Source organism: Anas platyrhynchos, chromosome 9, assembly GCF_047663525.1.
Source record: "Anas platyrhynchos isolate ZD024472 breed Pekin duck chromosome 9, IASCAAS_PekinDuck_T2T, whole genome shotgun sequence".
Taxonomy (NCBI): domain Eukaryota; kingdom Metazoa; phylum Chordata; class Aves; order Anseriformes; family Anatidae; genus Anas; species Anas platyrhynchos.
Window position 1 is genome coordinate 15,902,448 of NC_092595.1, and position 20,328 is coordinate 15,922,775.

Below are 20,328 nucleotides of genomic sequence, written 5' to 3' on the forward strand. Positions count from 1 at the left end.
TTGCCACTTGCAAAAACATCCTCACTGCTCCCTGAAGAACTTCTGATTCATCTAGCAATAACTAAGAAACTGACAAAGCATGTTGAGAGATGTCTGACCAAGTGGCTTCAGGGCTTTTTGGACCTGTGGATGAAGAGTTTCACTTTGCTCTAGGAAAATGTAAAGGTAAAAAGAGACATGTTCCAGGTTGACCAAAACCAATATTTTTTTTCAGGTTTCTTTTCTGGACCTGGCCATGGTTTGTTTCCACACCGTGTTATTCCTGGGAGTCAGGAAAAGCAACAGCTCCATTGATTCAGAGCAGGCTCGTCTGAAGGCTGAACTCGGATCGCTGTCGATTCCAAGGGCGGTGGTTGGGCACGGGGGATGCTTGGCAAAGGAGCCTTTTCCTGGCCGGTGGCTGACATGATTTGCAGACTTAAGGCCTGAAGCACTTGAACATTTCTGGGAAAGAAATAATGGATTTGCTAAGTATTGTTATTATTTAAGTGACAAGACCGAGAATTGAAAAGAAAATCTGTTTACCAAAAATAACAATAGCAGATATTTGTCATTGCTGTCAGAAATTCAGACCCATGCAATTTCATAGGTTTCATAAGCTCTCGTTAATTTTCTTGTTTGGGAGGATTTGCTATTTTAATGAAACCTATTTACACTAGCGACTGCTGGAAAATCATTCATTAGTGGACAAGAACTATTGATTATTTTCATCCAACTGCTCAGACATATTCTAGCCAATTACTGGAACCAATAAATAAGAAATACCAACCTTGTGTTCCCGCTCCTATTTCCTGCAGAACTTTATTCCCCTGGATAACACGTGGTGTGCCAGCCTCAGGAGAAACCTCTTTTAACATTTATGTCACATTGCCCTCGTCTGCATGCTCCTATCGAGCAGACCAGTCCCGAAAAGGTGAGGACTACAGGTTAGTGCTCAAAGGTATTAACTAAAGTATTTACTGGGCACATGAAGGGAAGGATTGAAAATATAGTGGAGCATTTAAAGAAATGCCCGGGAATGCAGGAACTTAAATGCTTTTGTTTTGCTCTGCGATATTTGGCAAGATGTGCCAAAGCCCTAAGCTCTGGAGAGGGATTCGGCTCACCTGGCCCCGCTGGCTGCATGACTCTCTCCCTACATTTTGGCTTGTGGCTTTGCTGCTGCTCAGCCTGCTCAACAGAGAAACTTTTCATTTAAATACTGTACTATGGAAGGAGCCATGGCTTTAAAACCTTGGCCGTTCACGTACATTTTAATGGGCTCGGAGAAAGAAAAAAAAAAACAACTACCTTGCCTTTTTTGACAGACTTGTAATTAAAGAAGATTTTTCATGGAGAACATCTGTTTCTCTTGACAGATATATTCTTGTTGGGAGAAAAAGAAGTGCCTAAAAAAAATAGTTTGTCAGTCTGGGCTTTTTATAGGTTTTCATCCAAGAATATTTATCTCCAGGCTTTTTTGACAAAAAGTTGATGTTTCCTGTAAGGAGACTTATTCTGATCAAGGCTGAGCTTCAGCAAGTGCTGCCAGGGAGCCCCGGGTATCAGCAGCACTGCCTCTGCCTCCTCTGCAGCCCCCAGCACGGGGGGAGCGCAGCTCTCACCCTCCCCAGCCGCCCTGTCAACATCTCCCCTCGTTAATACAGAGTGGAAAAATCAGAGGTGAAGATTAATGGCTGGCTGAAGCATCTATATATGTGTATGTGTGTATATGTCAGTACGGGTGTATATATATAAAGGGTTTTTTCTATTTCTTTCCAAGCTCAAAGCACTGAAAGTTCCTCCTGAGTAATTTCCCAGTTGTCCTCGTTAATTCCTTAAGATTTTCCCCACCTCTTTTCAAAGCCTAAAGTTCAAAGACACAGAAAGCTGCCTCAGCACTTTCTTTTCGCCTTTTTTTTTCCCCCAGATTTTCAGCAAGGTCCAATCAAGCCTTTTTTCCATTTCTCATTTCTTCCATTGTCCCTCCCTTCCATGGGGCTCGGGTAAGGCTGCCAGACACTGCACTGTGGGGAATTCCCTTCTCCTCCGTTCCTGGATGGCTGTTGGCTTCCTCAGCCAAATCCTGTCGCCAGCCCTCTGGCACTGCCTGTCCTCATCCTCCCATGGCATGGAAGGGACAGGAATATCCCAGGGTTCATCACACAGCCTGGAGCATCCCTGATGCTTCGATCCAGATGCCACTGTGAATCTGCTGAGCTTCAGCAATAATTCAATAATTCAATTCAGGAATTCAGTAATGATAAATCCTGGAGCAGGATGAACCCCCAGCATCTTCCAACGCACCTCCCAGGTCCTGGGCCAGGCGATACACGGGGGAAGTGCTGCAAATTAACACACACCGTACTTTAAGATGCTGCAACCTGTTACACTCACTTTCTCCTCCTTATTCCTGCTGTTTTCCTCAATTTTCCCTTTCAGCATTACAAGAATAAAATTGAGGACCCTTGCTTGATGATAAAGCACAGCCCTGCCTGCAGGCTATGCACAGCAGTGCTGTTCTCGTGTAGTCATTTCAATCAACCATGGGCGCAAGAAGTGCTTGGGAAAACCTCAGCTTCTCTACGCGCAGCACAATAATTAATCGTAGGATCGCAAGCGATGATTTTCCTTTGCCCCTCGGGACGTGCATCTCGCAGTGTCTGAGCGGCTTGCTTCACTATATCACCCTGAGCATTAATGCAAACTGCAGACAGTAATTATACCAGACATTAAAGTTCTGTAATTGTATGTACTGTGCGCGTATTTATAACACGGCGGCGATCGTGGAGCTGTTGCAGTGCTTCTTGCTCTGCAGCACCGCATGGCTGTGGAAAAGCAAAGGCAAGCCACATAAAATGTAAAATAAAATCCAAATAGATAAAGGTCAGGGTAGTAAATATAAAAATAAGCATCCCTTTAAATATTTATCATTAGTGACATTTTCATTATAGGAGGGCTGAGACTTGCCGGCGGTGTAGTGAACGTGGGCATGGCGGGCCCCAAGTCTCAGCTCAAGGCCCCAAAAAGGCTTTGAAATTGTGTTAAAATATGTTGAAAATGAGTGTAGAATATGGGTGCAGATTTTCATGTCCCCACCTTGAAGCAGTTTTAGAAGAGTAAGTCGTTTGATTAAGGTGTACACTGCTCCTCCAGGTGACTCCAGAGGTGGCTGAGGGATCTCCCAGAGGCCACACAGCTCTGGGTCGGGCACTGGGAATGACCCGTCCCCTGCTCACTGCTCCCTTCATGTGACAGTGACCTGGCCTGAAAAACGGAGTAAAAACCTGAAGCAATTTTGCATTTGGCAGAATAAAGCCGTGATACTAATGAAGACATGCCAAAAGGAGAGAAATGGGATGGAAAAACAAGAATAAGAACAGATGATGTCCAATTATATGTACAATACCCCATGCACACCGAAATAAGTTACTGTATGTTAAGGTGAACACCTAGAGAAGATTTCCCATGGAGCGTGCGACCACCCTGTGGAGCACCAGCAGGCAAACCTGAGCAAACCCCACTCTCATCACAAACCCATCTGCACAACACAACCATAGTGTAAGTGACAGCCACTAGTTCGTGCTGAGAAAGCCCCTACAGCAAGAAACGCTCCCCTTTGGGATGGCTCTTGTGAGGATTTAATATTTTTAAGTCCCTTGACTAAGTGCCGATTCATCAATGCATTAGAAACAGAACATTAATCTGTTCCTCCTGCCCGTGCCTTAATTGTAACATTTTCCTTTTAATGAGGTGAAGCAGGAAAATGGGAAGGTAATTGTGCCACCACTGATGGAAGGTTTCCTTTATAATCTTAAAACTATCAGTGACATGAGGCTTGTATTATTTCTCTTCAGCAAGGGGCCTTCCCCCGACGGAGGTATTTGAGCAGGAGAGGAAGCGCTGACCCCACAGGGGAGGTGGGTCTACATCGCACCTGCCCCTTGGGGTAGGCATCACTGAAATGATGGAGGGAGATGCCCCCCCTGATGATGGGGCAGTGAGCACTGGCTGCTGCACAGCAATGCAAAAGCAGGTGAGTATATGCGTTTATATATATATATATATATATATATATACATATATATATATATATATATATGTTTATATACACACATTCACCAAGCTTTCCTCTGACATCACTCCTTTCATCCCGTGAATAAACCTCTGGGAAGGACCATGCATTTGGCTGCTCTTTTTCTGGACAAATCCCAGCTATTGATTGTCATAAATGGTGACGCACACTGCTGGGCATCCCTCTGTTTTCCTGCAAGCAGGAGGAGTGACGGAGACAGTAAAACTGGTCCACGGATGGTGATGCTTCACTGCTATCCTGCAGCATTGCCTTGGCCTTGCCTACCTGTGTCCCACACATCAGGTGACTTTGCTTCTTGCTTTGGGGTCCCAGAACCTCCCCCAGTGCACAAACCAACCCTCCAAGGCCCTCCAGAGGAAAATCACAGGGACGGGTTTGGGCAGCATTGCTCCAGATGGTGGTGCTGGATGCAATTGGCATCGTTTTGGACTCCCACCCACATGGCACTGCCCAGTGCCTCCCCCTCAGAACCTTCCCATCAGACGTCCCCTTCATTGTTTCCCGTGCCATGGTGCCCCAGCCACGGACCACCCTTCTGCAGCCCATGCACAAGGGGCTCGCTTGGCTGCAGAATGCTTTTGTCCCTTTCTGTTCCTCTGTCCCTTTCTGCCCTGCCCTGACACCTCTGCCTTTTTGTCCTCCTCTCCAGGAGGCCTCTATGGAGGAGTCACAGACTAATTGGTCTGCCCAGTGTTCGGACACAGCCCTTCAGCAGGAGCTGTTAATGTTCATTACTGACATTGTGTGTGGCCCAGGAGGGCGTCCTGACCCTGTGCAGCCTGTTCTGCACCTACAGACACGTTCAGGAGAGCAGCAATTTCAGAGAAGTCACCAGCATGCACAACCTGCATCGAGATCAGCTTCCCAAACTGCCATCCCTCATGGAAAAGGGGATTTGGCTGTGTCACTGAATCCGAGGACGTGTGTGTGACAAGAAGGGGTGGAATAGCTGGAAGGGGGGACCCAGTGGGCCACCCCACCCCAGGCAGAGCTGGATGGTGCCTCCTTTGTTCCTTCTCCTGGCACCAAGGCTCACGGTGCATTTAGGGCTGATGAGTGGTCAGGTACAAAACCTGAGAAATAAGCCACTGGTGTCTTCGTGTATGGTGCTGAGATGTTGCTGGGACTCTGAGTTGGAAGTGATAGGGGAAGAGCTAGCTCTGCCTTGGGGTACAGTGGCACGCACTTGTGTGCTCTTCTGCCCCATTTTCCTCTGAATCCATCCGATCTCTTCTAGGCCATCTCTACCAAGTGGCCTCGCTTCCACCTCCCACAAGGCTCCTTCATTCCTGCCCACCACCAGGTAGGCCCAGTGAGCCACGCCTGGAAACTTGCCTCACGCTTTTTCAGAACTTTATTCGTCTAAAACAAAATATTTTGGCCTAGAAACTTCAAATGTGATTTAGTGCCTTGCCCGTAGCAAGGAGTGTTGCCCCTGGAGAGACTGGGGCATCTTCCATTATTAAGGACAGGATCCGCGCGCACGGTGAGGCCTGCGTGGCAGATGTGTGCATCGGAAAGTGCAGCTCAGGGCCTGACTCCGTAATTGTTGTAATTATGCTGGGGCCCTGAGCACTGCTTGGAGCACTGCTGGTCGTCCTGTGTTGACTGCGCTGGTGTGACATCTGTAGTGGAGACCTTGGGGAGCCCAGACGAGCGGAATCGCTGAAGGCACAGAGGAAGTGTGCTGAAAGCCCTCTACAGGCACATCTGGGGAGGTTTTGTCCCAAAAAGGGATGAGAATTTAAACTAGCAGAAAGCTGCAACAAATTACGAGGTCAGAAACTCGTGGTTTTAGAAAATTTCTTTCAGGTTGCCGTGTATTCTCAGGTTTGCTGGAGCGTTGGTCAGAGGTCCTGATGAGGGGGTCTTCTTCTGGGGATCCGCTGCCCCACAGCGGGACCGCCTCTTCCCGGCACACCGTGGGTCCCAAGGACACACCAAAGCCTTCAGCTGTCAAGGAGTCCCCTGGCAGAGGAGGGTGTCCCAGATTCAGCGCCGAGATTATCTCAAAGCCATAGGAAAAGTCTGCAGGAAGGCAGCCGCCAGGGTGTCTCTGCAGAGCGGCCTTCTCCTCCACCCCCCTCTCGGCAAAATGTCTTAACAAGCTCAAACCTTACTTTGTATTAAATCAAAGTCTGAGCACTACGCGAGGGCTCAGGAAAACATGATTTAACTGGTGCCTTGCCCATTCACATCAGATTAAGTCTATAGAGGTAATTTACTGCATATAGAAACTGGAAGGCAGAGGGCAGCTCATTAATGTCTAGGATTATTATTATTATTGTACTAAAACAGAAGATCTTTTTCATTTTATTTCTGTTACCAGCGAATGCAAATTTGTGATACAAATAAGAAAACCCGCCCCTACCAATCCTTAAGGGTCACTATTGATTTCAGGAGGGGGGAAAAAATAGGAAGAAAAACAGCAGAACAAGAATACACAAAGAGTCTAAAACCTCACAGAGGCAACAATTTAAAGGATTTCAAAGGCTGTTTTCATAAGCCTTTTGGGACTCAAATGTAGCATATTGATTAAACTTCGGAAGCAGCTAAAAGCAGCTTCAACATGGCTAATTAATACAGTGATGCCCTGATGCCCCTTCTACTTGTTTTACCAAGCTTCAGCCTGTCAAATCAATTAATATTCACTACCCTGATGAAAGCAGAAACTCTGTTTATCATTTGATAAATTGATCAATCTATTGATTCTCTCAACATAATTAACTGACCCGTCCAGTGGAGTTGAATGCAGTGTCCTGTAGATGCTTTTGGGGTGACACAAGACAAGCAAACTCGTAAAGATGCTTGTTTTGACTCTACAACAAAACCCACAGGGTTTCTAATATGAGGCAGCATCTGATGTCCAGGCTGCAAACCTTGTTCTCCACAGACCCTGGGACAATTTAAGGGAGAAAAGCCTGTGATTATTCCCTGCTTAAATGGTGATGCCTGTGCTTGCAGCACACACTGTGGCCTGCTGGTGTTCAGCAACAACAGCCCTTCTCTGGGGAAAATCCCCTTACTCCTTTGCAATTAAAGGCAAAACTGCCCACGAAGCTATGATATTGATTTTTGTGTTTCTTGGCCTCTGCCCATCCTTTGCTGTAGACCACCACACATATACGTCTCATTTCCTCACACAAGGAGGACAGCTTTGCTGCTTTTCCACCCATTCTGTGGATCATGCGATTATCTGACTCTCACTATACATCAGTTGAGAGCTGGCTTTGTGCTACCATGGCCAAGGCAGCCAGGACTGTGATATAACATTCTACAATGGGGCTAAAAATCCAAAAATAGGGTTTTCCATCTCTCACGTCTCCTTGCAATGAAAAGTTCACACCTGGACTCAGGTTCCTGCCTTGAAAATTTCCTCACCTGAAGCCACTCTGAAGAAGACAGATACCTCCATGAGGCTTTTTGGAATGGCCTTAAGGCAGTCCTACATTTGTGCTGTTTTATTTTGGGATTGAGGAGTCAGATTTGCAGCCTTCTAGCTTGTCATAGAAGGTGAATTATTGGGCAAAAGAGTGATACAAGGTAGAACAGTACAGAATGGCCACATCACCAGGATACTGAGGTGACAATAGATCCAATGGAGCAATATGGGCTGGCTGTGCTATGACAGATTTTTGGGATCCTACAGCTCCTGGGGTGAACTGAACACTGGATAATTTGTGGCTTTGAAAAGTAAGGCAGAGGGATGTTGGGGTGGGGGCACATGCTCTGCTTTGGATGAGACACCAGCTTTGATTTAGGGCAAGTGTTTGGCACCCCCCAATAAATAGCTACGAGCTGTCTATCTAATTTAAAATTCAATGATTCAATGCACCACATAAAAAAAAAAAGGGGGGGGGGGGGGTAGAAATGGTTGAAAAAATGATTTCAGCAACATCTGCTGCCTTTCTAAGATATTTCACCAAAAGCCTATGGAGATCAAATATTTTCCTCTAATTAGAGTGCTTTCCTTGTGAGCAGCTCCCCTGCATGTGAAAATGTGTGGACACCCCCCTTTGCTACCCAGAGAGCCTCCTGGGACCTGCAGCATCATCAGCTCTGAGAAAGGAGCACACATCTCTGTTCTAAACCATCTTTGGTGAAAATACATCTCTTTCCCAGGAGGGATAATGTTGTTTGCTGTGTCTATTCCCACCTCCACCAGCCCACACTTCCCAGCTCTCCACTCAGCTTTGCCCAGCTGGACCAGAGTTGCTGCCTTGCTAAATCAGCCAGCACCCCCCAAATGCCCAGTGACTGCTCTGAGGAGCTTTGCTGATCCATTCCTGACAGTCTGAGAGCTTCTGCTGCTTTCCTTCAAAACCTTCTCCAGAAACTAGCACTTCCTAAGCTTTGTAGTTTTGGTCACCCGGGCTGTGCCCTGCCACTGTTACGATGAATTGCACTGTGCCTGTGATACATTTTCTGAGAAACCATGGCTTACATTCATCATTTCTGCACATATAAGTGGGTAGACAATGTGTCCTGTGTGCCTGAGATGTCCCACAATGGATGAACTCTTCCATTTTCTTGTCTTCCCCATGGTGACCTGCCTTGGATACAGACAGGGTGGCTGTTCTCTTCAGAACTGAAGATGCTGCAGATGCTCGTGAATTATCAGACCTAGCACAATCCAGATCAAACAAGTTGATTTATTATAAAGTCTTTATAAAGAAATAAAGAAATAAATATATAAATAATATAATATATATATAATATATATAATATATATATTATGTATTATATATTATATTATATATATTTATATTATATATATATATATATATATATATATATATATATATAATATAAATATATAAATAATAAAGAAATAAAAAGAAGGAAGTGAGAACTTCAGCCAACAGGTTATGCTGTTATGCTAAGGCACGCTCCAAGGGAGAGATCGGTGGGAAGCAGCAGCGTATTTCATGGACTATTTGGGCTGTTGGAAATCAATGTGAAAAGTTATCTGGGCATCTGCCATTTCTCCTGGCATCCTCCCGGCTGGCCCTGCAAGCATCCTTCAGCAAACAGGAGTGCTTTGAAACCCAGCCCCTGGCTGCTGCTGAAGACATCTTCCACCAAGTGCTGTGCTCCCTGGGGGAATGGCTTGGTGTACAGAGCACCAGGCCCTTTGAATGGCCAAACCCTGCCTCAAAACCCCAAGGAGCTGCTTGGCCTGCTGGCACGGTCGGTACAGACAGCATCAGGGCACTCCTGGAGCAACAGCGAGGAAATCACAGGGGAGCCACCAGCCTCCAGCCCCAGCACGGGAGTGCACAGGGGGATAGCCAGCATTGCCCAGGGTGGGGCAGGATTCTCTGCACTGCCCTCCCTGTTTTTTCCCATAATGAATCTTACTGCAAAATAAATAAATAAATAGATAGATAAATAGATAAATAAGATAATAATAATAATAATAATAATAATAATAATAATAATAATAATAATAATAATAATAATAACAATAACAATAATAATAATAATAATAATAATAAAGACTTGCTGTGCTGTGTCAGACAAGACAAACCCACAGTTTAGCCTTTGTGAAACAAGTGCTTTGGAGGAGAGGGATCGCCATTCCCTTGACCTCTGGGTTAAGGCAACCAATTCAGACCAGATCCATGTGGAGACGTGCGGCCTGTTCCCTGGATGGAGACGGCAGGAGGAGCATCTGAAGAGATCCTGGCAGTCAGCGGGTGATTTATGAGGCACTCCGTAAAGAGCAAAGGAAACCTGGGCTGTTAGCTCTGATATTTAGAGATGATAAACAACATGAAAGGGAGATTTTTTTTAATGCCTCCACGCAGATGCAAAACAAGGGAAATAGGCTTAATTTAAGAATAGGAAAATATTGGCTTAATAGTAGGGGGAGACTTTCTGGCAGAGGCACCTGCTGAGAACAGATCCGTGCTACAAACCGACCTCCCAAAGGCAGGGGGTTGCAGACCCCACACCCCATGCCCTGAGCAGCTCTGCCCCAGCAGCGGATGGTGCCCATCGATTCCCCAAATTTTCCAAGCCCCCCCATGCAGTGGGGGGCCTACCTGCTGCCTTCAAAGAGCTGGGGTCCTGGGAGGGCGCGATCCTGCGTCCTCCCTTTTGCACCTAGAGGCAGAGGCTGTTTTCCTCTGCTTTTTCTCACCCGCAGACAGGTGGTTCTTTTACCGCTGTCTCTGTGGGCAGCCGCAGCAGTGGGACCACACGAGCCATTACCGCTTTGCCTGTGTTTTGTCCTTTGCCTGCAATCACTACAATTAATTCCTAAAACACGGCAATTATTTAAACAGCACGGCATAGACGACGCAAGCCACCACGTTGCACAGCAGGCTCCCGAACCCCAGGCGTACAAGGGGACCCTGGATCCAAGCAGCATGCAAACAGCAGCCACAGCCCCAAACCCGGGCAAACACAAAGCTGCCTTAATTACTGCTCCCGCCGCAGCCTGCTAATTTGCTGATACCAATGTCTTCCAACACAGCCCCTGTGATCTGCTTCGTAATTGGGATGCTTGCAACAAGCTGGGAGGACGAAGCCAAAAGGAGCTTTTCTTTTTTGCTTCCCCCACATTCTGCAGTAATCTTTGATCGTGGCATCTGCAAAGGTCAAGTGTATTCCTCATTAGCCTCCAGACCAGCGTCTTCAAGAGACTCTGAAGTCCTTGAGATCTAAGGGAAGGGAGAGGTATAGCACGAAGGGGGGGTGGGAGACACATTAACAACCCAAAAGCCGTGGGATCTTCCTCCAGGAGGTGGCTTGTCAGCTTTGTCAACAGATCCAGTCCTTCGCAGGGTGCAGGGCCCAGCCTGGTGGGCAATGCCGGCCCTACAGGACAGCTGGAGGGAAGCCAGAGAGTGTCCTGGCATTGGGGTGCTTTAAAAAGTTCACATGCAAAATGGTTTCTGCAGGGAGAAATAGCCTTTCCCAGCAGACTTGGTGCAAAACGCTGCTTCTCCCTCTGCATCTTAAAAATTAGCATCAACAGCAGCGTTGCTGAGAGAAAGAGTAGCTGGTAAAAAAAGCATGTGTCAGTAAGTGAGATATTTCAAAATGCATTAGAGAATTGTTCCTAACAAAGATGGATTAATCATTTTGCAGAAATATATATATATATTTACACATAACAAAACCCAGAAAAGAGGTCTTCCTTTTGAACGTGCTTTCACAGAAACAGTTCCCCTTTTAATACTTTCTCTGATCAGAGAAGTTTACAGCAATTCCTTTAAACTGTCATTTGCTGAACCTTTCCCGGTGCTGTCACCACTGCAGTTTGTCTCCTTCCTTTGCAAACACCGCGTTTGAAGGGAGAGAAGAACACAGCAGAGCGACACAGCAGAGGCTAGGGGCAGGCTGCGAGCCCCCAGGCCCGGACAACCCCAGCCTGAGATGGCAGGAGGCAGGAGGAGATGCTCAGGATCCCTGCTGCCTTAGGAAGAAGACCTCCAAAGGTCTTCCAAAAACTCAAATACCCCAGGAGACGGCTCAACGTGCCCTATCCAAAAGAACAGAGCTAGTGATTCCACTCCCACCCCAAACTGCTGCAGAGGCCACAGGGTTGTGGGGTCGTGCATTGGGCAGTGATAAAGGCACAACTGTCCTGCTTCCCTGGGATCCTCATTGGGCTGCACCCAGCCAGGTCCACATGCGCAGGAGAAGCCCCTCCTGCTGCCCCCCGATGCCGCAGGCAGGGTTTCTCCACGTGGCAGGGGTTTTCTCTGGGGCCCAGGCCCTAATTAACGTGCACAGGGTTTAGTTCTCCTCCTGCCTGCTGTGACTTGCAAATCCCATCCGTAAAAACTTGCCCGGATTTTCAAATAAATGCAGAGCCCACTTTTGAGCTTGAAGCCGTACATTAGTCAGACTCATTTGCCTAGGAACATAAAAGTCCCTTCCTATTTATCTCCTCATTTGAACTACATAAATAGCCCACAGCAAAAATCCTCATCTTTCCACTATTCCAGCAAATAGCGGCCTTTGAAAAAGAAAAATTAGTGGTGGGTAATTATTTTTGAGGCAGATACCAAAATGATAATTTCTTAAACAATTACTTTGAAATATTAACAATTGTTCTCTAAATTCCAATTTAATTCCTGATATGAATTATAGTTTGTCAGATCTGTGCTTCTGAAGCATTTGTTCCTCGAAAAGAACATAAAAAATGCCAGCATAACCTTTTGCCTCCTCGCCCTCCAAGCAGAGCAAAACGCCTTCGCTCTTGTTTTATCAACACAAATAATTAAAACACAAGAGAATGTTTGGGATTTGTACAGTTGTTTTTGGCATCTTATTCATATTTATTTGATCTGTAAGATATAATTTTAATTAAAAGCTCACTCTCTCTTCCTCCCCTCCCTCCCAGAGAATAAATTATTTATAACGCCCTCACGGCTTCGCACTAGCAGACAGGCAGTGCAGGGGAAGTTGGATGCTGGCAGGGAACTTCTCCCCTTGAAGAAAAAAAATAAAAAAATAGACATTTTCTGTGCAGGGCTTTAATTTGTTTCGAAACACCTGCCTGGCTGGCAGCTCAGGGGCTGGGATTATTTGCTCCCCAGATTATCTGCCCATGGGTGCACACCAGCCCCCAGCCTCTGGAGTATAGGGACTACACAGACCTGCTCACCCCACTTCCCTCTCTCCCCCTCTGCTCCCCAGCCCACAGCCCTTGCTCCTCTTCTCACCACTGGGCTTTGGAAGCAGCCTGGTGCTGCTCTGGCTTCAAACAGCTGGCCAAGGGCTACAGCCAGGGCAGACTTCCCACTGAGCTCAGTGCTCGTCGGAGCCAGCCCCAAGTCCCATAGTTTTGCTGCAGTTTCTCCAAGCATTGCTAGCTCGAGCACTGGCACGGGTTGCCGCGAGAGGTGGTGGAGTCTTCTCCTTGGAGATGCTCAGAAGCCTCCTAGAGGTGGTCCTGTGCACCCTGCTCCAGGTGGCCCTGGAGGTCCCCTCCCACCTCAGCCCTGCTGTGGTTCGGAGATGCGGAGCTTTGCACAGTGTAAGGGCTACGTCCTCCTCCTTGCAGGCATGATGTACAGAGGTAACAGGGTCCCCCAGCGTGCAGAGCAAAGTAGCAGGTGACTCCAGCAGGTACCCGGCACCACATTACTGGGAAATACAGCCCTGCTCCTAAATGGGCTGCCCAGGGGCTCCTGATGGTTAAAATGTGACTCCCAATAGCAGCCATAAGAGTTTTAGTTAAGCTAAATTATCCCTAATTAGTGCTAGTATTGATAAGACACTGCAGGTAAGCATTTGAGCTGGGTCCCCACCCCTTTCTTCTTTACACAGCAACTCAACGTGACCACTTAATGCCCTGGTTTCCATTCAGCACGACTCCGATTTCCATAAACGAGGTAAAAATGCTGCCACAATATAGGTCAGATAATTAAATACTAGTACCTAGAATTATTTATGAGACTTTATAGCTATGCAAATTGAGCACTTGAAGCATTTTCATAAGTATTTATGAGTAACCAGGAGGAGATCAACCCAAGCTGCCAGCTGAAAGCCAGGGCTGGGTTTTATCTAAAATTAGCTGCCCCGCCTGCTGGTGAGAGGGCTTTTTCTCCAGGTTAATAGCTGTCCTTGCACCTTGGGGAGGTCTGCTTTTCAGTTTTTATTTTTTCACAGTACGAGTTAAAGGTTAAATGTCACCAATTTAATGCAAAGGAAGAGGCTGTTAGCATGACTGCGTGGAAGAACACGCCGTTGTGTCTTTGCGAGTCAAGGACAAAGCCCAGCTGCAGAGCTGGCCTGGGGGCTGTGGAGGTTATGAGGAGCACTGGGGGGGGGCTTGAGGGTCACGGTGGCCCTGGCAGGGGATTTGGGAGGGCTCTCCTTGCCCCCCAAATGCAGACATGGTTCTCATGCATCTTCTGCACAGCAGCTTGATCGTCAGCCCTGCCTGGAGCTGCAGCGCCCATCGTACCCATGCATGCACAAACACACACATACGTGCACATGTGTGCAGTCCTGAGCTCCCCACACAAGCAGCAAGAGGCAGAGCATTCCCCATCCAGCCCCAGGGCAGCTGTCCTCCATCAAATCTCCCAGACATGGCACTTTATCTCGGTCCAGCCCCAGACGGGTGTTTCTCCTCGCAGAAGCAGTTCTTCCAGCTCAGTTCACATTTATTCTCTTTTTCTTCCATGCTCCTTCTCTTCGCCTCGCTCCCTTTTCCCTTTCTCACTGGCCTCAATCTCCAGATATTGCCAAAGTTTTGCAAAGAAAGAAACTGCTTTCAAGTCAGACTAAAACAAACAAGGTCATTGGAAAAGATAAAAAATAATGAGTTCCTTTCTCTAGGACTCTTTGCTTGTCTCTCCCCCCGCCTCCCCCCTTTCATCTCACTCCAGAAAAGAAAAATAAATCTTTACTAATCCCTTTGGAGCCCTGCCTCCAGATCTGCCTGTGATGCGAGTTGTAGCCGCAGCGAAAATGTGGCCTCATACTCCAGGAAAATCAAATTATTGCTCAGGCCCCCACAGCTCCCCGTCCGCCTCTGTCCCGGACCCACTTCTCCAGGCAGGAGCAGCACAGATTAGTCACTGGCCAATGACTTCTCCTTTTGTTTTCTTTGATTTTTTTCTCAACTCCTCAGGCTTTGGAAAGCGAGGACAGTCTCCAAGCTGGGTTTTTAATAGTTGATTACAGAGGAACCAGCAGAGAAGGAGGAGGGAGCTCAGGGGGAAGGCAAGTGATTTGGGCACCCTGGGGGCTTTCTCTGCCTTGGGGTGCTCAGCACCAATGTCCATGAGAAACAGCATCAAAAATAAAACCAACACCAAACACACACACAAAACCCAAACCAACCCCCCCCCCCCCAAATAAATAAATAAATAAATAAATAAATCCTGTAGTCGTCTGGGGAGAAAAAAGTTTTAAAACACTGAACTTTTTCTGCTCTGCTACTTTCCGAAAAGGAATATTCTTCCAGCTAATGTACTGAAGTGACATTGCAGGCTGAAATTGAATAAAACATTTCATTTGATCTAAAATTAATTGGGGTGGGAGGAGAAGGGTTTATTTTGGTAGGAAAAAAAAAATCAAAGGGTCTGTACTTTGCATTGATCCAAACCACTTCTTGGCTGAATTTTTTTCGGGAGGATCGGGCAGTGAGCTGGGAAGTTTCTCATTTGCCCAGCTCTAACTGGAAGACCCAAATCAGCGAGTACTTTCCAGTTGCAAAATGAAAAGCAGGAGCAGGCTCAATGGGAAGAGGTCATCCTTGCTCTTTTTCCATTTTAATGGCTTGCCTGCTTGTGCTCAGCCAGAGAAGCCAGGCAGGGAGGAGGCCATCATGTCAAAGGGAGACAGCGGTGCCTTCTCACCCTCTTTGAGGCACTTTAGGGGCTCCCCCTTTTCACTCGGTTGCCTAAAAGTCAGCGTGCCTGCTTTAATTCTCAGTCCCAAGTCGTGCATTGCCCTCAAATCACATATCAGCATGAGCACCCCCAGGTGTGCTGATCCCCTGGGAAGGAGGGATGGGCAGAAGCCCTCAGCACTGCACTGAGGGTGTGAGTGCTGATCTCAGGAAATATATTTGGGGTAAAAGACATCGCTTTTGTTCTCCTGGCCAGCTCTCAGCCCCACCTGGAGCAGTCCCTGCAGCCGGCCACCACTGGGACCAGCACCACCACCAGCAAGCAGCCCGAGGCCGGGGGACCAGGCTGTGGTGCTGAGCACCCTGCACCACCGCAGGGAGCCCCGAGCCAACGAAATCAAAGCAGCTTGAAATGAGGACTGCTGCGAGGGAGGGGGGCGGAGGGCGGCTGTTTACTTTCATGTCCTTTAAAGCTCCCATTTTGTCTTAAAAAAAATAAAAAAATAAAAAAATTAGGAGGCTGCTGGAATTTACTGCTCCTTGTCCTCGATGGAGATGAGGCTGGATGAGCGCACCTGATGGCCAGCAGAGGGATGGGGAGGTGTGGGGCCAGCTGATATCGGGGCTGAAGCAGCACTGGGTGAAAGAGCACTGAAACCACCGCCTGAGAAGAAATGCTGGGCTTTAATCCCAGCCAGCCTGAATTTTCTGCATATTTGTAAAATAGATGATCTCTCTGTGCTTAGCCAAAGCAGTTATTAATGTTTTCATTCCAGAAGAGAAGCGCGGTACAATTTCAGTACCTGCTAGTTATGAGTAATGAACACATAAAGCAGAAATAACCAGCATTTGTTTTTAGGACATGGGTAACAAGAAGCCAGGGCTACTTCCAACAGCTAAAATCTGGCTTGACCTGCACTTGGATGGGAACTCCCAAAAAGCTTCCCCATGGGCTGGAAGCCTTCAGAGAGCTGCAGACCTTTTGCCTCGGGTCCAGGCGTGGTGCTGGGTGGAGGCAGAATCAGCGGCTCCACACCACGCTTCGCACAATATCACGGTTCATTATAAAGGGACGCGGTACCCTGGCAGCATCCTAACCTAATGAAAGTCTTATTTTCCAGAGTAACAGTTCATTACTGGACTCGCTGTGCAGTGGAAACCCCTAAGGTGGGAAAAAAGAAAAAAAAGAAAGCGCAGGGCTGCTGGATGCATAGCGAAATCCTCGTGGGCTTGGGCATTTGCAATTCTGCTACATCTCTGCAGGAGGGTGGATGTTACTTGCTCTGAATCCAGGGCTTTTTAGGTCTGTATGTTTTTTCAGGCTTCTATGGATGCTTTAGGATATAGATGCTATCACCATGTGGTGGGAGGTGAACCACAAACACCTTCGTATTCACCTGGCGGCCAGTAACCTCTCCTTGCTGCTGTGAACAGGAGTGTCCGTATGCAGGTGCCTGAATGTCCTGGCCCAGATGTGACCACCAGCCCCCAAATCACACAGCCACATGTGGTTCATTGAGGTGGGTGAGCACCAGAGCCCCTCGGTACCCTTGGTACCTTCTGCCTGCAGCTCCCCGGGGCATCCCCAGCTCTGCCCAGCTGCAGGGGTGCGGTGGTTTTACTGACAGACCCAACACAAGGGGCCAGCTGCCCTTGGAGGGCTGTGACTGCAAGGGAGACTTCCCAAAGCTGTGTGTGTAAGAAAAGGGGAGGAGAAGCCTTTCCCCCACCTGCAGAGTCCCCCAGGACTGCCACCACGAGCTGTGGCTCCTGGACAACCTGCCAGAAGCCTGCAGAGACACATCTGGTAAAGCAAATCTGCTCGTCCCTGTTTCCAGTAGGAAAAGAAAGCAGAGTATTGTCATCCGTGCCTTTTCCCCTCTCATCTGTTCACAAAGAAATGGAAAACACAGCAAAGACAGACACCCCAGAGCGTCTCCTCTCCTGGCCCCCCGCTGGGAGGAGCGATGCTCTCAGGGAGCCCAAGGTCGGGATCCAACCCCACAGCCAAAGCAGGACATCTGCACTGCCATCGCTGCCAGCCACAGGGCAGCAGCTTCTTCCCCACCTTACAGCCATGGCACATCGTCCTCAAATATATCAGCTTTTCCCGACAGCTAAAGCTGTTTAAAAAATGAACACTAACTAACATGAAATTTTGTGAAATTGCAGTTTTTTGTACCTTTTCCAGGAGGAAAGGTGGTTTGTCTCTGCTCACAGCACCAACTAAAAGGCACACATCGAGTCTAAAACTTGTCTACACCCTCACTGTTGTCAACAGGAGGAGAAACCTCCAGAGAACAACTGAACCCATCTGCCACGGGCACCCTTTGGGCCAGGACAAATCATCTTCTGCACGGAACCTGCTCCTGCACCGACTACCGAGAGCAGCAAAATGAGCGTGCACCTAATTTTTACACGCCTGGTGAGGTGAGAGGAATCCCAGGCCATATGTTTAAATACATTTGTTCTTCCTTCCTGACATCCCTCGCAATTATTAGCAGCGTCTCCTCCCAGCTTCTTTACCCGGAGTATTATTGGATGTGTCCATCACTGCAATGGGAGCGCTGCTGCAAGGAGGGAGTGCTCCGGTGTGGGTTCGGCACAGCTACCCGTCCCCACCTGCCCTTCCCCAGCACACGGGCTCCGTTACACCTTCCTTCCAAAAGGGACATGCTGAGCCCAAATAAAAGCCAGTAATCCCCTTCTCTGCGTTCCTGGTGCCTTTTGAATGCCCAAAGGCAGAAGCACGCAGTGTGGAAATGAGAAGCCAATGCGCTCATCTCCACCTCCGCCACAGGCTTGAAGGGTGAGTACAGGTGACACACATCTGCCTCAGTTTCCCCTTCTACAGAATAGGACTCACTACATCAAGCCACCTTCAGAAGTGACATGAAGTTCTTGGGAGAGAAGGGAACATAAAGCTGGTCGCTCCATTTATAATATTTGCAGGTAATGGCATGCTAATACAATTCATTAACACACAGACATTGCTCATTAATGTCTTTTTACTCTTCCATCTCAGGGTCTGCATTTCTATTTTACACATAATCTGTTTTATTAAGCAGTTTCTTAATAGAAAAAAAAAGTATTATCTTCTATGCAGATTTTGCTTAAATCCCCTCAAATATAATTAGGCCCCAAAAGGTTCAAGGAAGTTTGAGTATGTATCAGAGCTGCAGAAAACTCACTTGTACTCCACATCCTAAGCGTTTAATTTTTACTGATCACTGCTACGTGCTCCACGTTCTTCTCCGTGCGATGTCAGGCAATATAATTATTCTGTATTTCAATCGCAGCTATCCTGGGAAAGTATTTTTTTTTTAAAATATCTGTATGGCTTTTGTAATATCTCCCCATTGGCAAAATTCAAGCAGCAGCCTCTGCCAGGGGCTCTGCTCACCGATCCCTTGGAAAATGTGAACAACTGAGCAGGGCTCCTGACGTCCTTCCCAGGTGTTTTTCTGTACTAGAATACAACACCTCTGGGGCCAGGGATGCTCCTCGCGCCAGGATGCTGAGGCTGGAAGCAGGACTGCAGCAGCACCTTGGGTCTGCTTCAGCCAGCACTGGAGAAGGGAATGAACTTGTCCTGGTAGAGCGCCTCATGCAGAGCAACTCGCCTGGCACCAGGCTGAAATCAGGTGTGTCAGGAGGGTGGGAGGAGAATGCTCTGCCCCAAGCAGCCCCATCCTTGACCGATGCCGGCTCACACCTGCATCTCAAACCTCTTGTGGCCACACGTCCACCAACTCCTCTGCAGGTGGGGTTTGCTGGAGAAGACATCCCAGCTGTGAAGAGCAGGGAACCTGCCAGGTCTCCAGACGTGTCCCTTGGTCTGAGTGGAGGTGCCTGATGGCCTTACTCACTGGAAATCAGTTGAAAGCAAAGCCCACAGACTCCAAGCCCAAATCATGCCAGCCCTGACTGCAGGAATGCATCTCCAGCCCAGAACCTGGCTCCTCACCAGCCGTCCCAGCAGCCAACCTCTGCAGGGACAAAAACCCTCAGGCTGCTGCAGGGGTGCAGCCCTGTGCAATGCAGCACACGAGGTTTGAAGCCGCACTTGTTGTCCCTGGGCTTTGCACTGTATTGCCCAATCCACAGCCGCTCTCCTCGCTGCCGAACAGGATTTGCCCTCCCGGGCAGCCTTACCAACCTCTCCCACTGCCGGAGCCTCCACTCCCTTCCAGGTGGAGGTTTGGGAGCTGCCATGCCTCCTCTCTGCCACGTGTTGCTCTGTGGTACGCAGCGAGCGCAATTTCATCTGTAGCTCTGAGCAAATAGGAAAATGTTCTAATATGTGGGCTTTTATTGAATTAAATATTAACATAAATACAGGGCTGAATGCAGTGCTGGATTATTAATTTTAATATTTAATCCAACAAGAAACCTTTCAGTTGTTTTAGGGTGGCATGTTTTCTTTCACCCAATTTGTTTTCCATCAGCGCTGAAATGAGGTTTTCATAATGAAGGAAGGTGATCAGGAAGGTGTGCTCGCCTGTTAGGGAATATTACGGGCTGACAACTGAGCACATACAAATAAAAAGAGAAAGCAACAGCAATAGCGATAGCCCTGGGTAGGAATGGACAAGAATGGAAGGAACATCACAACTAGGATACACAGCTCTAAGGAGCCTCGGGAGGTTCAAGGAAGCAGGTGGCCCTTAAGTGTGATGATCTGGTCCATCAGCTTTCCCCAAACGAGCACCCTCCCACAAATCCCCAGACATTGGCATGTGGAGAAAGGGAAACCCTGCAGAGGGCTGAGATGCCAGGCAGATTGGGCACAAGATGGCACAACCCATCTGGGATGAACCCTGGTGGAGAAGCTGAAGGTCTCCCCACGTGTCCTACCTTCCCAGCAAGCCAGCCAGGAGCCTGAAGGGCTGCACCTCACAGGGGCTGTCTGCTAACGGTGAGGCACGTG

General features: G+C 48.0%; 1 protein-coding gene across 1 annotated transcript in view; it reads right to left on the reverse strand.

Moving 5' to 3' along the window:
• Positions 1 to 315: 315 nt before the first annotated feature.
• The window catches only part of LOC101794246 (uncharacterized), a 155,260-nt gene continuing 135,247 nt past the window's right edge, over positions 316 to 20,328 (reverse strand). Inside the window, exon 29 of the mRNA XM_038183620.2 lies at positions 316 to 444. The gene's annotated coding sequence lies outside the window, so the exon portion shown is untranslated. The remainder of the gene's footprint in view (positions 445 to 20,328) is intronic.